This window comes from Oryctolagus cuniculus, chromosome 11, assembly GCF_964237555.1.
Source record: "Oryctolagus cuniculus chromosome 11, mOryCun1.1, whole genome shotgun sequence".
In the NCBI taxonomy this organism is placed as follows: Eukaryota; Metazoa; Chordata; class Mammalia; order Lagomorpha; family Leporidae; genus Oryctolagus; species Oryctolagus cuniculus.
Window position 1 is genome coordinate 37,633,800 of NC_091442.1, and position 13,374 is coordinate 37,647,173.

At 41.0% G+C, this 13,374-nt stretch overlaps 1 long non-coding RNA gene across 1 annotated transcript in view; it reads left to right on the forward strand.

The window, feature by feature from the left end:
- LOC127490996 (uncharacterized) overlaps window positions 1-13,374 on the forward strand; it is a 338,530-nt gene that overhangs the window by 255,744 nt on the left and 69,412 nt on the right. The window lies entirely within an intron of this gene.

The following is a 13,374-nucleotide window of genomic DNA, read 5'->3' on the forward strand; positions in this document are numbered from 1 at the left end:
TATTTGTAACATAATAATCAAAATGAATTGTTGCTCTGGTGGTAGAATGAATACACAAGGGCTGATTAAGGCACTTGCAGAAATCCTGAAATGAAGATGAAGAACATAATAACAGCCACCCTTAACTTTAACCCTGTGGGGACTCTGTTATTAATTGGCCCAGATTTAAGCACAGCTTTTAATCAACTTGCAGGCTTTTAAGCCTGCACCCCCAGAACTACTTGTTCATCTGCAAGTACTGTGAATTAAATGTTGAACAAATGTCAGGGAAGGTCCTTTGAAGAGAGCTCCTCTTAGGACATTTCATCTACACCCGTATCTTGTAATAAAGCCACACAGCTGCGCACCTGACTGAGCTCCCGTCTGGAGCAGGTTTGCCTTCAGTTTTTCATAGCAGAAGGATGACAGGAGTTCTCTATGCTGAGAATGAAACAGAGTTTTGAATCTGCATCTGAGTGATTGAAGCCAAAGTAAGCATTCTCTCTGGGCTCCTTAAATGTATGGGTTTTGAGCAATTCTTTGAGGCTGTCTCTCAAGAACAATGAAATATAAATATGTGGTGGATGTGTATCCTAAATGCATACAAAATTCAGGGGCTCCTTGAACCCACTAATATCTATCCCCCAGCTTACAAGTAAGAGTCCCAGGTGGGATGGTTTTGTAGCAACCGGTGACTCTTCTTTGGTAACTCTTATATCTGATACTTTTGGTTTATTGTCTGTCTGTCCTGTTGGTTAATAAGCTCCCTGAAGGCAGGACTCATTCTCTGTAAGCTCTTGGGGTTTGAAAGACAAAACTACACATGTATGCTTGCATGTCAGAGTGTTTTTGAGATGAAAGAGATTATGAGAGAAGCAAGAAGACATCTTTGACCTTTCCTCACCCCCTCCCCCCACAGTGGATTCAACACTCTAGAACTTTTTTTCTCCTGAAGCAAACTACAAAAGCTACGAAAGGTCACTCTCTGATCTCCTTCTTTCTTCCTTTAAGACCTCCCTGTCGGCCGGCGCTGCGGCTGAATAGGCTAATCCTCCACCTAGCGGCACCGGCACACCGGGTTCTAGTCCCAGTCAGGGTGCCAGATTCTGTCCCAGTTGCCCTTCTTCCAGGCCAGCTCTCTGCTGTGGCCAGGGAGTGCAGTGGAGGATGGCCCAAGTCCTTCTGATCAGCGCAGTGCGCTGGCCGCTGCGCGCCAGCCGTGGCGGCCATTGAAGGGTGAACCAACAGCAAAAGGAAGACCTTTCTCTCTGTCTCTCTCTCTCAATGTCCACTCTGCCTGTCAAAAAAGGAAAAAAAAAAAGACCTCCCTGTATTAGAAGTCATGCACCACACCTGAGGAGAAGGACTAGCATGCAGAGACACAGGGAAGAATCCGGACAAACACACTTTGCCAATGCTCCCCATTTTATTTCCAATAGATCAGATCCCTTTTACGCCCTTTTATTTCCACAACTCACATCTGTCATCAAACTTAGCATAATAGCTTCCTCTGGGTCCTTGGGTCTTCATCTCTCTGAAGTCTCCCATGTTACATAAATCTTTGGTTAAATACATTAGCTGTGTTTTTCTCATTACTCTTGCCTTGTGTTGCAGGGGTGTTAGCTACAAACCTAGCAATGGTTGAAAAAAAAAAAAAAAAGATACCAGTTTTCTTTCCCCGCTACCAAGTCCTCAGCATACAAAGCCAGGCTTGGGATAGAAGTAGAACTCAATAAACGATTCTTAAATGAAAATACAGTATCTTCATCCCCTCAAAGTTTGATTTTCTTGTCTAAGACCAAACAATGCTAAGTCTACCCAAAGAACAAATTTCTAAAATTAAGAGATAAATGATTGTTCTCAAGTCTCCAGGATGCATGGTTAACCTTTCAAGGCACATGATTTACCTAATGATAATGAACTTGTGGAAAGCACTGTTGTAATTACATTAGATTCATTTAGTTACCTAAATCAATGCTGATCAGACCTAAGCATGCAAGAGAGTCATGTGGAGAGGCTGTGAAAGCACAAATTTCTGGGCTCTGCCCTCAGATATTGTCATGCTGGAGGTCTGGGGTTGGAACTTGAAATTCTATGAGCGTAACTAGCTCCAGGGGATACTGATAGTGCAGGCCAAGGGACCACACTCTGAGTAGCAAGGTTCTAAATCACCATGTGAAGTGATTCTGATGATCTCATATGACAGGGAAGGAATCTTGGGAGTTGGGTCTTCCCCAGGTAACACAACAGAGCTGGAGGTCTGAAGGCAGGTTTTAGGAACCAGTTTCTCTGTGCTATTACATGATGATGTCATTCTACCCGTCAGCCAGAATAAAAGTCTTATCACGTTGCTACTTCATACTCCCACAGGATTCTTCTTTAGGAGACAGCACTATAAAGTAATTAAGCTCTTAATTTGCTTTATTGTGCAAACAGTTATAACAGCGTTAACTGAATTTTTAGGGAAGAAAAATAAATCTCTCCTAATCCCTCCATTTTATCAGAAATTTCTTCTTTCATTTTTGTCATAAGCCTGATCATTTTTAAAGAGCTGCAATCACAGTAAATGTAAAAGTTGTGTTTAATTTTCATGTAGCATATTGAGCATTTTTCATTAGGTTGCTTTGTTTTATTATTTTTATGATGGTTAAATTAATGTACTAAAGTGTACATGCACAACTATATTACCCCTTCAATGTAGTACCCTGAGAGGCCATAAGCCTACTGCATTGCAAGGGATTAGGATACCTCTTTTGAAAGGACTCTGTGAAGGGCCAGTGTTGTGGCACAGCAGGTAACACTGCCACCAGCAATGCTGGCATCCCATATGGGCGCCAGTTCAAGTCTCAGTTGTTCCACTTCCAATCCAGTTCCCTGATCATGATCTGGAAGAAGTAACAGAGGATGGCCCAAGTACTTGGGCTCCTACCATCCATGTGGAGGAACCGGAGGAAGCTCCTGGCTCTTGGTTTCCATCTGGCCCAGGCCTGGCTCTAGTGGCCATGTAGGGAGTGAACCAGCAGATGGAAGATTGATCTCTCTCACCCTCTCTCTCTCTGTAACTCTGAACTCCAAATAAATGCATAATCAGGAAGGAAGGATTATCTGAACTAGTTTTAAAGAAATTTAAGAAGAGTAGTTTTTGGGAAGATGTTTGGCCTAGTAGCTTTAGATACCCATGTACCATTGGAGTACCTGGGTTCAATTCCTGGTCTCAGTGACTCACTGCAGATTCCTGCTAATGTGCATCATATGAATAATCAAGTAATTGAGTTACTGTCACTCACCAGGGGGCTCTGAACTCCTGAGACTTTAGCCTCAGCACAGCCTTGGCTATTCAAGGCATTTGGGGACTGAACCGGTACTTGGAAACTCTGCCTCTCTTGAAAAAAATTTTTTTCAACAACAACAATTTAATTCAGTCTCAGTCTTGGTTTTGATAAGAAAAGGATCATCCTTCCCTATTAACCTTGCTTGACTCCACAGGGCTTTTGCCATTTCCATAAAGCAAAAATGCTCAAAGGATCAGTACCAGCCACTGCTGGGGATATTTTTTCAATGCTTGAGAGATGTGAAGATGATTGACAGGCCATGATGAGGAAAGTTTTCTATTTTATGAGGTGACTCAATTTCTCCAAAACAGGATTTAAGTTGATGTAAAAACACACTTTTTCCACAGTAGACTAAACTTCTTATTGAAATATATGAGAATCACTAATGTAATTCAGTAGCTAAGTCTACCAGACTTTGTGGTCCTGCAACATTTTGCATAGGACTGTGAACAGAAGGAATAAGGAGAGAAAAGAATTCAAAAGCAGGTTTGGGTTCACTAGTTACAAGAGCAAGATTTTAAATCAATGTGAATTGATGGAATTTTCAATATATGGAATTGATAAATTATATCCGAATCATTGCATCAAAAAATGCAGATGGAGCAAATTTTTAAGTTTTCTAATAAAAGTAGTCCCTAATACAACACATAGAAAATGTGTAAGACTTGTTTGTGGCAATAACACCGTATTCTAAAGAGAAATGATAAACCTGAAAAAATATTCTGATCACATATGAAATAATTTCCATTTATGTATAGTATCAGTTAATATATGAAGTGTTTGTTCAAGTAAATAACAACCAGAACCACAATAGGAAAATATTATACATGACCAGAAAACAGAACTGTGTGTAGCTTATAAAGGTCTGCTCCCTCCTTTCTTTTTCTTTAATTTTACAAAGACAGATTGAGGGAGAGGAGTAAGGGGGAAAAGTATGATTGTATTCTTAGAACTGTACTTATGAAATACCTGAAATCTTGAGGGGTTTATGAAGAGACAGGACACAGGAGCATACATTCTAAGAGCGCAGGCCAGCACCGCAGCTCACTAGGCTAATCCTCCGCCTTGCGGCACCGGCACACCGGGTTTTAGTCCCGGTCGGGGCGCCAGATTCTGTCCTGGTTGCTCCTCTTCCAGTCCAGCTCTATGCTGTTGCCCAGGAGTGCAGTGGAGGATGGCCCTGCACCTGCATGGGAGATCAGGAGAAGCACCTGGCTCCTGGCTTCGGATCAGCATGGTGTGCCGGCTGCAGCGGCCACTGAGGGGTGAACCAACGGAAAAAAGTTCTCACTGTCCACTCTGCCTGTCAAAAAAAAAAATCCATGGCTGGATAGCCTTGCACTCCCACTTTTATTTAGAGGGTACCACCTATTCTGTAGGCAAGGTTATATATCAACTTAACAGATCTGGGAGAAGAAATAGGGGAGGGAGGGCTGGTGGCCTAAGATAGGCCTCAGAGCTGTGCTGTAAGTCTTCAGACAGGCCCATTTAAATCCATGCAAATGCCCCAGGTACCAATTAATGTCCATTAGCCCCCTGCTGCTCTGGCTGCCACATTCCTTCAGGGTGTCAGGTGGGTGTGCCCATCCCCTGGCCTGTTTAGGCAGGAGCAGAAACTGTGGCCTAGCCTCTAATTTCAGAAGAGTTTGCTGTCTGAGAGACACTTATGAAGCATCTTCTACAAAATCTGGTTTTTTATATTAATAAGAAAAATTTTTGCTCAATATTATGCCTAGTAACTAAAGATCCATTTAAACAAAATGACAGGGTGGGTATTTGGCAGTGGTTAAGTCACTGGTTAAGACACCAGTGTATCAGAGCGCCTGATTAGAGGCCCAGCTGTTCCACTTCTGACCCAGCTTCCTGCAAGTATGCACCCTGTGAGGCAGCAGATGATGGCTCAAGTATTTGACTTGGTGCCATCCACATGGGAAATTGGGATGGAGTTCCAGGTTCCTGGATTCAGCCTGGCCCTGCCCTGCTCTTTCAGGTATTTAGATACTGAGCCAGAAAAATGAAGATCTCTCCTGTCTGTCTGTCTGTCTGTCTGTCTCTCTCTCTCTCTGGCTTCTGGATAGAAAATAGATCATTTTTAATCCATCATCAATTAATAATTTATATTATTAATAATTTGTTAAAGGGACCAGCAGTTTTATATACTGTCTATGAGAGTATAGATTGCTATAAGTTCATCAGGTTTCAAAGTAATAAATAAAAATCTATCACAAAATAAAACGCACATATACCTTTTTTTAAAGATTTATTTATTTATTTGAAAGAGTCACACAGAGAAAGAGAGAGGTCTTCCATCCACTGGTTTACCCCCAAATTGTCTGCAACGGCTGGAGGTGCACCGATCTGAAGCCAGGAGCTTCTTCCGGGTCTCTCATGTGGGTGCAAGCGCCCAAGGACTTGGGCCATCTTCTACTGCTTTTACCAGGCCATAGCAGAGAGATGGATTGGAAGTGGAGCAGCTGGGACTCGAACCGGCACCCAATGCTGGCATTGCAGGCGGCAGCTTTACCCACTACATCACAGCAACAGCCCCACACATACACCTTTAATCTGTGATTTTGCTCCCAGAAATTTGTTACAATTATACTCACAAATGCACACTGAAATGTATGAATAAATATACTCATTAAAATTGACCTTTAATAGTTTAAAAAATGAGATTCAACCTAAAGCCCATAGGCAGGTGAATGGCTACATAAATTATGAAGCATCCATTAAATAGTATTCTAGATAATTAAAAGAATGAGGTAGAGTTCTGTATGCTGACAAGGAAAACTGCCCTGAGATATATTGTCAGAAGGATAAAAGTAAAGACAAATTGTAGATTAGTATGTAAAATATATAATTCTCTATATATAATTTCTACCTGTTTTTAAGGTCAAAGTTTAAAAAATCTACTTTGTGTTTCTTAAAAGTATATACTGTAGCAGAAATTGTGAACAACAAATGAACTAGTAAATGTAACAGTCTGTAAGATAAGTAGTCCTGTAACAAAACACCCCAACACTTAGTTTAAAGCAGTTCAGGAGGGAGCAGGCATTTGGCATACTGGTCAAGACACAGCTTTGATCACCTGCATTGCATACTGGAGGACTTCGGTTCAAGTCCCAACTCCACTTCGGGTTCCTGCTTCTTGCGAACAGACACCTCTGGAAGTAGCAGATGATGGCGCATGGGCTTGGGCTCTGCCACTTACACAGGAGACCTGGATTGTGTTCCAGGGCCCTGGCTTTAGCCTGGCCCAGCCTTGGTCCTTGCAGGCATTTGGGAAGTGAACTGGTGGGTGGAACATCACTCCCTCCCTCTCCCTTCTCCTGCCCCCAGACCCCTCTACCCTTCAAAAAAATAAGAATTTTAAAAAAATCTATAAGGACATTCATTTCTGTAAATTTGTGTGCTGGCTACATAGATTTTCTGCTTATTTTCCTGGGTTCATTTGTGCCATTTCCTCAGGGATGTACTTCTCTGAAAGGCTGAGTAATTGAGTCTTTCACCCGTATGGCCTTTCACTTGGACTGCTCTCTGGCAGGCTTTTCCCTATCATCAAGGTCTCAGCAAAGCAACCCAAAAGGAAAATCTCAATGCACAAGAAGTTAGCAGACTTCTGCTGGTATCACATTTGCATGTCACAGGACCAAGCAGCTCAGGCAACTTGGGTCAATGTAAGGAAAGTCTTGTTGGGGGCCATTACTGTAAGAAAGTTCCACAAGATATGTATAATCACCTCTTTTTTACCCCTGATGAAAGTAAGGCTTAGGGGCCAGCACCTGTGGCGCCGGCACACCGGGTTCTAGTCCCGGTCAAGGTGCCAGATTCTGTCCCAGTTGCTCCTCTTTCAGTCCAGCTCTCTGCTGTGGCCCGGGAGTGCAGAGGAGGATGGCCCAAGTGCTTGGGCTCTGCACCCACAAGGGAGACCAGGAGAAGCACCTGGCTCCTGGCTTCGGATCAGCGCAGTGCGCCAGCCACAGTGGCCATTGGAGGGTGAACCAACGGAAAAAGGAAGTCCTTTCTCTCTGTCTCTCTCTCACTGTCCACTCTGCCTGCCAAAAAAAGTAAGGCTTAGGAAGAATTGACTCTCCAGTGGTCACAGTGTTGCTCAGTAACAGAATGTAAAGTTTATCCCAGTTTCCTTAATCATGGAGCCTGTCCCTGCCTCCCCCCATATCTTTTGAAGGAATTTATTAATATATTAGATTCCCAGGGCCACAGCAAATGCATGATAATTACTACAACACAATTTTCATTTACTCTCATGTTGTGATGTGAATACAAAGAGCAAATTTAATATACGTCATAGATACAATTCTAAGAACATAATATTTTACTCTTCCCTTTCTAATTTTTGAGGTAAAATATTTTAAATTTACATTATCACCAAAGGATTAATGTTCTAGTCCATTAAGAGTTCAACAATTAAAAATACCATAATTCAGCTGGAATATATGAAAGGGCTATAAAAAAGTGAAAAAATGTCCATTTTACTCAATTAGATAAAATTTTAAAATAATAACAGAACATTAAAATGGTAGTAGTATATCATTCTAAGCCATTGGTTTGACTAAGTATGAAACAAAGTTGCTAATACTATACTTGCAGCAATACTGATACTCTTACATATTTGGGTTTGTTATTTTTTAATTTTAGCTCCCACATATAAGCAAGAAAATGTAGTATTTCTTTCTGGATCGGTTTATTTCACTCAACATGATGTCTTCCAATTGCAACCCTTTTGATGCAAATGATAGAATTTCCTTCTTTTTTATACTTGAATAATATCTAGTATACCTAGCAGTGGGAATGCTGGATTATATGGCAAATTTGTTTCTAGTTTTTTTTTTTTTTAAGGAATCTGCATATTGTTTTCCACAGTGGTTGCACTAATTTACATTCCCACCAACAGTGCCTAGGAGTTCTCCTTTATCCACATCTTCCCCAACATTTGTTATTTTCTGTCTTTTAGATAATAGCCATTATGACAGGGATGGGTGAGGTGATATCTCATTGTGGTTTTGATTTGCATTTCTGGGATGGCCAGTGAGGGTGACCATTTGTTCACATATTTGTTAGCCATTTGTATTTCTTAAAAAAGTGTCTATTCAGGTCCTTTGCCCATTTCTTAACTGAATTATTTGGGTTTTTTGTTGAGATTTTTGAGTTACTGTTAAATTCTGGATATTAATCCTTTGAAAGATATGTAGTTAGCAAATATTTTCCCATTCTGTTGGATGTCTTGTTTTCTTTGCTATGCAGAAACTTCAGAATTTGATTCAATGTCATACAATGCCTACTTTTGCTTTTGTTGACTATTTTGGGGGGTCTTGTTCAAGAAGGCATAACCTACACAAATGTCTTGAAATGCTCCCCCTACATTTTCTTCTACCAGTTCATAGTCTCAGTTCTTAAATTTAAGTCTTTGATCCAACTTGAGTGATTTTTTTATTTTGGTGAAAGTTAGGGACCTAATTTCATTCTCCTACATATATACATCCATTTATTGAAGAGATTATCCTTTTTCCAGTTGACTATATGTATGTGAATTAATTTCTTGCCTGTCTATTCTGTTGTGCTCATCTTATGTGTTGGTTTTTATACCAGTGCCATGCTGTTTTAATTACTGTGGCTTTGTAGTATGCTTCAAAGCCAGGTATTGTGATGCCACCAGCTTTATTTAGCTGCTCAGTACTTTGGCTACTCTGAGTCTTTTGTGATTCCATATGAATTTTAGGATTGCTTGACTCTTGACTACCTTTCTCCATATAATCCCAGTTTTCTTACTTCAAGCCACTTACTTTTCTTCAGATCTTTAATTTTAATTTTAGCTTTCCTTGTGCACTGCTTTAAATGGACTCCATCTTACACTCCAACTTTTGTTTCCACATTTGCTTAAGACAGTTAAACTTTTCTTGGGGTTGTTCCCTTCCCTGTCTCTCAAATATGCCCTTTCTTGCCTCAGGTGTCTGCATTGAACTGCATCATAACTGCCCCTCAGAATCCCAGCAGCACTTCAAGTCTATTCTACACATCATACCTTCAACTAAATTTCTCTCATTCACCCCAGAGAAAAACTGGTGTTTGCTTGCTGATCTAATACTCTTATCATATACTGCATTAATGAAATAGGAAGCTTCCATGTGACTCCTAGTCTATAATATGTAGGAAATCTAGAATCACACATTTTGGTATTTCCCACTTTGCCAGTCATAGCTTTTCAGAAATCTAAGACCCTGAAGATCTGAACCTGCCTTTTAAATGCCTAGATCAAAGGTGGGCTTCAGCCCTAATGGTGAAGATGCCACCTAGGATACCCATATTCCTGGTCAGACTACCAGGGATGATTCCTGGCTCTGCTCCATAATTTTGAGGGCCTGACCCTTAAAATAATAAAGCAAAGGTTTTTTGTAAAGCAAAATAATCTATCTAAAACAATGAAATAAATTCATAATGTCCAGGGCAATTCAAGGCATTTTCCACTACCATTTTCAATTCAATGTGTTTGGCTTTTGAACTCTCCACTAATCCCGGAGTCTATTTTACCCTGTTAAACTGAAGAAGTGAAAAATGAATAAAAATGTGGTCTGAGGTGTCTCCCTAGCTTACATGTTTCTTGGTTTCTCTGAGATGATTACAAAAGTCAGTCCATCCCTACACTATTCTTCTTACAGTTCTCCTGGATAGCATCCTTATTGTGCTGATCTAGTCTTCTGTCCCAACTGTAACCAATGTCCTCAAACACATTAAGTAGAAATACAATTCTCTTCCCCATTGAAAGCCAATTGTGGATGTAGTCTGATATCTATATGGGACGGCCGTGTCTCCTGCTTGTCTTTGCAGTTCCTTCTTTCTATAATCCAGTTGTACCATATGTGATACCTTGCATTTATATTCAATAATATTCATGGACACCTCTCCAATATGGGAACAGCTATGATTATGTATGACTTTGGACTTGACTGTATAATTTTCTTTGGCTAATAAGACAATTGTATTCATAACATGAGCAGGGGTCTTTTTTTTAAGGATTTATTTATTTATTTGAAAGTCAGAGTTACACACAGAAGAGAGATGGAGAGAGAGAGAGAGGTCTTCCATTCGCTGGTTCACTCCTCAATTGGCCACAATAGCCGGAGCTGGGCCGATCCAAAGCCAGGAGCCAGGATCTTCTGGGTTTCCCATGCGGGTGCAGGGACCCAAGGACTTGGGCCATCTTCTACTGCTTTCCCAGGCCATAGCGGAGAGCTGGATTGGAAATGGAGCAGCCAGGACTCAAACCAGCACCCACTCAGGCCAGGGCGTTAACCTGCTGCACCACAGCATTGGCCTAATGAGCAGGGATCTTAAAGATACTTTTGTGGCTGAACCTCATTCTTGTCTCTAGTGAGATGTCCTGAGAAAAACATGTCTGAGTAACAGCTGCGGTAACCTTTGGGTAACTTCAGCGTGGGCACCAGAATAAACACATTGAAGCATACCTGAATTCCATCCAGAGACAGGATCCAGGCCCAGCTGAGTGACAACCAGAGACTGTGATGCTTTGGAGCTCATTGTAGGTGAACCAACGGTTGGTCAGCTGACTTGTGCATGCTAGAATAAATGCTCATGCCAGAAAGTCACTGAAATTCAAAATGAGTTATTACACAGTATTTTTATAGCAATGGCTAACTGATATATCATCAGCCTTTCCTTTCTTCTGGCTTTCCCTTCTCTTTGATTCTCTGGGCTTCTACAAAGTTTGTAACTTCTGCTGGAGTCACTCTCTTCCTGATTTCACTGTCCCCTACTTAACTTACCTACATGATCCCAATTTAGTAGAAACATCCTTCTATGAAAAGACTTTCAGATTCTGAGATCTAAAAACCTTGTCCTCCTCTGCACCTCAGCATCATGGTACACTTCCGTCACAGTATTTCCTGTCAATTATAATTATGTAAATCAGTTTCTTTCTTTCTCATTCAGCTATAAACTTAGAAAGAACCACATCTGCTTGATGAATTCTGGAGTCCCAGTGTTTAGTATAATGTGAATCATTTCAGAGGTCTTGATGAAATTTTGGTACAATAATTCAATTTAGGGTATGAGGATTTTACTGTGTGAGTTTGTTCCATGAGGTCTTTGCTATTACCTGAGATTAAGTCTAGGTTGAGAGTAGCTAGTATCTACTAATGTTAATAACTAAAAGTAATAAAGAACTGAGGTATTTGAGCTAAACACAAAAAATAAGTAAACAAAAACTAAGAAGTGCATAATTTGAATAATTCCATTTTCTGCACCTTTTCCTTTCGCATGTGCTGGGAAGGATGAGTGCTGTCTTGCTACACTGTAAATAAGATAGCAGGTGGCTGTGTTGAGATCGTCATATTTCATGACTGTTGAGGGGTACATTTTGAGCGATGAGGTTCATAGAGACAAAAGTTAATTTACTTCCTGTCAAAAGATGGTGCGATGAGAATACCAGTTTATATAGGAAAAGAGATGGTGATGCCCTTGAAGGAGACAGCAGTGGATTGAAACATCCCATATTTGGTCAGAGAATCTTTACTTTAGATGTTAGCTTTGTCACTGGACCCTGCATTATTATGATTCTATTCTACATCAAAGCATCTTGGATATTTTCTCTACTCCAATTTTAATCTCTTTGTGCTAGATGTCTTTCTCTTAATTGCCTTTGGAGCTCTGGTCATAACCTTGAAACATTAATCAATAACCAAAACAAGAAAATTCCTATTTTTTTTAAAGTCGGTGTTACAAAAAAAAACAAAAACAATAACTGTGCATTGTCTCAGATTAAGATCTAAACACAAATAACTAAAAAACTATGAATGATATTGAGCTTGATCCAAGTTTCAAGAAATGATTTGGGATCCCAGGTTAAATTGCCACTTGGGATTCCCACATCTCATATCATAGTGCCAAATTTCACCCACCCCTCTGCTTGCAATTCTAGCTACCAGACAATGAACATCCTGGGATGCAGCAGGGGATGACCTGGGTTCCTGGCACCCAACCAGGAGAGTTGGATTGAGTTATAGGCTCTTAGCTTCAGCCTAGCCCAGCCCTGGCTATTTCAGACAGCTGGAGAAAGAATCATCAGATGGAAGATCTTTCTGTCTGACTGCCTTTTGTTATCTTCTCTCTCTGTCTTTCAAATAAAATCAAAGTAAATGAAAATTTAGAATGTTTCATAAAATATATTAGTTGGGATAATTAGTGAAACTGGATTATGGACTCTAGTTTATACAGGAGCATTATATCTAATATTAAATATCCTGGGGTAGAGCCAGAGAGAGAAAGAGAGGTCTTCCATCTGCTGGTTTACTCCCCAAATGACTGCAATGGCCAAAGCTGAGCTGATCAGAAGCCAGGATCCAGGAGCTACTTCTGGGTCTTCCATGTGGGTGCAGGGACCCAAGCACTTGGGCCATCTTCTTCTGCTTTCCCAGGTGCATTAGCAGGAAGCTGGATTGGAAGTGGAGCAGCCAAGATTCGAACCAGCATGAATATGGGATGCCAGTGCTGCAGGCCAGGGCTCTAACCTGCTGCTCTAAAGCACCAGCCCCAGAAAAACTGTGCTATTCTTGTTACTTTTCTGTAAACTTGACATTAGTAATGTATGTCTTTTTTAAACTTAAGAAATTTAGTATAACATTTTAAACAGATCTCACATGATCCATTCTAGGGGCCCCAAATTCTCTGAGCTAGAAAGGGCTTCCAAAGCCCTTGTTCAGACAACTGCATGTTCCAGGGGAGCCATGGTAGGATCTTTGTGAACAACAGTAATCTCCTACCTGTTCCACTTCAGAATAAGATGAGTATACTCACAGCGGGCAAGAACTGCACGACAGTTGTGAGTCCCAGAACTATAGAGGCTGGATCTAGAAAGTAGTCATGACTGGTACTCAGCCTGATGGGAATGCTGGGGCCACATTCTGGCTGAGGGGGGGGGGCGGCAGTGGGCTGATATTGACCTGTGGCTGTGTGCACTGCTTTTACCTTCTGTGAGTGGTTATTCAAGAGTATATTGGGGGCCTGCATTGTGGCACAGTGGGTAGAG